The sequence below is a fragment of the Plasmopara halstedii genome (genome assembly GCF_900000015.1).
Source record: "Plasmopara halstedii genome assembly, contig: Scaffold_816, whole genome shotgun sequence".
NCBI classification, from domain to species: domain Eukaryota; phylum Oomycota; class Peronosporomycetes; order Peronosporales; family Peronosporaceae; genus Plasmopara; species Plasmopara halstedii.
In genome coordinates this window covers 1,634,987-1,639,278 of record NW_020187732.1, presented here as the reverse complement: position 1 = coordinate 1,639,278, position 4,292 = coordinate 1,634,987, and positions in this window count along the sequence as shown.

The window sequence follows — 4,292 nt, the reverse complement described above, 5'->3', positions numbered from 1 at the left end:
TGAGCAAGCTCATAATCCGGTCTGCGTGACAACGCATCAGCCAAAGCATTCTGCTTTTTTGGCTAATACTTCACCTCGGAGTTGTATTCTGCAACTAATGAGAGCCATCTGGCCATCCTCTGCGAGAGAAGAGGCGACTGAGTCGCAGTGCACAATGACGCATGATATGTGTGGATCACAAACGGCTTTGAGTCAAGTAGGTGAACCCTGAACTTGACAAGAGCATACTTCATCGCAAGTAACTCCTTGTCGCGGACTGGGTGGTTCCTCTCCACAGCGATAAGCTGGCGAGATTCGAACGCAATCACCCGATCTCGCCACTCCTCGTCGGTTTGCACCAGTGCACAGCCGATGGCAAAGTCCGAAGCGTCACAGACGACACTAAAAGAACGATCAGGATCTGACAACCGCTGTATTAGTGCATGCAGGAGGCTGTCTTTGACCTCGTAGAAAGCCTCCGACTGCTCGGTGTCCCAACACCATTCCGCAACCTTCTTAAGGAGATTCGATAATGGCCGTATAATTTCCGCATAATTCGCACTATACTTGTGCAAGTATTTGGCGAGGTCAAGCCACTTGCGCAAGTCCTTTTGGTGCTTTGGAACCGGCCAGTCAGTCAGTCCACAATGGCCTTGACCTAAGCTAACCCTCTCGAAGGCCACACGTCCCAATGAAGCACCCTAAAAGTAGATTTCTTCCACGCCGAAGATGCACTTATCAGCATTAGCACAAATCTCATCTGTGCGCATGCCCACGAGCACCGCTTTGAGCGATGAGGTCTTTCTGAATTGTCCTCCCGTGCCCTGCACGACTATGCTCATGAGGGCGAGAGATATTCCGCTGATAGCGGTGAGTACTCCGAGCGGGATGCTCTGGGAGTGACTGGTGATGCCCCAATGGCTGTTAGATGAACCAGCGACATTAATCGTCTTGTGACGCAATTGTTTAGGCCCGACCAGGCGTATGCACAGACATACTTTGAAGATCGACCAAGTCGAGTGCGCTGTCCTTTGTACAGTCAACCATATTGTTCTGGAGAATATCTTTTCTTGGGATCGGCGTCTGTGCCGGAATGGTGGCAGCGCTTAGCTTATTGTAAGCGTGAACGATACGCCACTTTCCAATCGGCATCCGGACACATAACGTGGATGTCAAATGCTCACACGCATCATTACTACATCATGCATCTCACGGAAAAGGCGTCAATGACTTCACACCTTTCCTTGGGCAGAACCCATTGGCGTGTTACGCCATTTCGGTTCCAGAAAAGAGGTCGATCTCATAACGCACACCTCGGTCCGGAGGTAGGACTGACGGCAGATCTTTAGAGACGACGTCTTGAAATTCCTTTACCAAAGGATATAGCGGCTTCGAGGAATCCTTCAGGATCGACGACCAACTTCGTGCGTTTGGCACCCTCTTGTAGTCCGCCAGGACAACATTATCCAGAAGCGACGACGAGTTAACCTCCTCGTTCGGTTTCAGTTTCATAATTATCACCTCGGCTAAATTGCCTGCCTTCAAGGCACCGCCAAACTCTTCAAAGGACATCTCGACCAGCGCAAAAAGAGCATCCACCACGGGAATAGCCTTGATGGTGACGTCGCCGTCTTACTCGCGTCTATCGTTGACAAGGGTATATAGTAGACACACTCTGTGTCAGGGTCGATGCCCTGCGTCTTGCAAAAGAATATACGGCATCGCCGTCCTCTCTCTATTAAGGTTTTACGTTTCGGTGAGACCAGTAGTAACACGCACTCACCGTCGTCCAGTGTCCCCACTCCCTGCTCCATTGGAGCCTTAATGTTATTAACACTACCAATACACCTTCGGCTTTGAACAACTCGAATACTCTGAAATCCAGCACAGAGACCGTATCAGTCAAGTGCCCACGCCAATAGCGCATCTGCATGTGGGTTTATATTCGTTGGCAAATATATTGCGTCCGAGGAAACATAATGGTGTAGCTACGTGTGGAGTATGTAGATTTTGCTTTATAATAACTCACCAAAGCTCAAAGACGCGCGCCCAAGGTCTTCGACTCCCAATCAATCCATGGCTCATGGTGTTCCGACCATGCCATACCAAGTATAAGGTCATCCTTGTATCCAAGGCTAAGCATGAGTAGCGTTTCACAACATCGAAGTCAGATACGTTGATACCGAGGTCCATAGGGACCCTCGGCACACCCCGTCGCTAAGCGTACAGCGACGGTGTCACTCAACCGCGCCTTCAGCGCCTCAGCATACAGTCGATTGTGGAGCGTCTAACTTAACTATCTGACGCTCCGGAGTCGATAAGAATATTTCGTGGCTTCTCTAAGTTCTTCACGGCTGCTTTTAAGACCAGCAAGCCTGTCTTGCATACACGTTCCGTGTTCAAGAGCACGGAGCTCTTCAGGGCTGCGCCCTGCTGCCCTCTACCTCTTTGAGGTACAACAAGACTCAGTTCTTTCCCAGTTGGGTGCCCGCGCCTACTGGGTTTCCTCGTTTCCCCGCGACAAACCATACTGGTTGGAGGCAAAACATCGATTCGATGAACCGTTACGCGCCTTGCGCAGGAGACATAAACCCCGAAGATGACGGGTATCTTCACAGTCAAAACACCATCGAGTGTTCAAACGCTGCTCGGCAGCTCGGAGCTCTTCCTTCTCATTCTCAGCATTGCTGAGATCCATTGGCTCAGGTCCGCTCGACGAGCTCAAAGGGTGTGCATTCCAACCAAGTTGTGAAGACTTGAAGTTAAATTCGGCATTCAATGCCACCTTTCACCGCGAGGATTTTTGATCCATGACTTTGCTCTGCTAGGGTGCTTACAGCAAAAGCTGTCGGCGTCGACTACGTCCATTACGCCACCGTCGACGATGGATGACTCCTTCTGGCCCAGGCCGCTCATGGTGAGCGTAAAGACCCTCGAGGGTAAGGATGGAGAGAATCTCCTGCTCTTGGTGAGAAAGGCCGAGATGACCAAGGCATCCACCATGCTCCAGAACGAGCAATAGCGTGGCGCTAGCTATCTCCAAGCTAATGGGCCGAGCGCGCGAAAAGGCACTATTGTGCGGTTCTTCGGTTGAAGCTGCGTTCTTCTCCTGAAAGAAGCAGAAGCGTCAGCTTTTGCGAGTGATCTCACCGAATAATCAGGCATATCCCGTGCGATCGGGTTGCCTGACAGCGCAAGAAAGAGCTAATGGAATATTTCAAGAGTTAATAACTCTCATTGTCGGGATGACAGCCGATCCTGTCCCCGAGGCGGTCGCAGTGATTGTTTTTATGGAGGGCCTCCGCGCCGGCGTGGCCAGTATTGAATTCTTCCGTGTATATCCGTATTTTATTGAAGAATCTCTAGGCGCGCGTCTATCTCTTCGGGACCTTGCAAATCAAGGTGTTATACGTCCTTCAGTACCAAGCAGGGACATTATCTTATTAAGCCCGTCCCTGCATGCCCTGGGGCAAAAAGGAGTATTGCTTTATTCCCACTGAGGATCAGTTGTAATGACTGAGGCGTTAATTGGCTACGAGTGCTACCAAGTGCAGCGAGGCTGCCGTAGCTCTTCGCGAAGAAGAAGCTAAGCTAGTATCACAGACCTTACGTTTTTCACAAGAACCAGTACGAGAGCATCGGATCGCAATCCTCTATTTCCAAGAGCACTTAAATCCTTAACCAAGGTACGCTCTTCCGATCAAAAATGAAACTGTATATAACTGTTTGAGTTGCGGCAGAGCCGCTAATATCTTAAACCTTAGGTTTATCTAATCGATATTTCTAATTAATATCGTAAATTTAATTTAATATGCATTACTACTGGCAGTCCTGCTACGTGGTGGCTTCTTGTAACGGTTTAGCCGCTCCATTGTGTGATTGTGTAATCCACACCTTTGTACGGTCACATCATCTAATGTGACTGGCCCTATCATTTAAGTGTACGTGTAACCCCGTTACATGAAAGAAGCAGTTTTCGCTAAGAAAAGTAGGAATCAGAGTCCAAGGTTATTGCTGGTATTAGCATCCTAAACTCGCTGAAGCCGTGTGGTTATGTACAACACACGATGTCAAAATGAGTGTACAGTATGCGAAGAATTGAAGATGCAAAGTACATATATGATATCCGTTCGTCTTGTGACGGATTTACTGGTAAAAATATCAAAGGTAAGATTAAATGTGACTTTGCAAAAATTGATATCGTAGACCGCATTTCCGTCTCGATCTGGATTCAAATATGATTTCATTCTAGGTAAGTTGTGGATGACTTGCCGTGAGACATAAACTGACTCAAAAAAGAAAAAGTTTGGTGT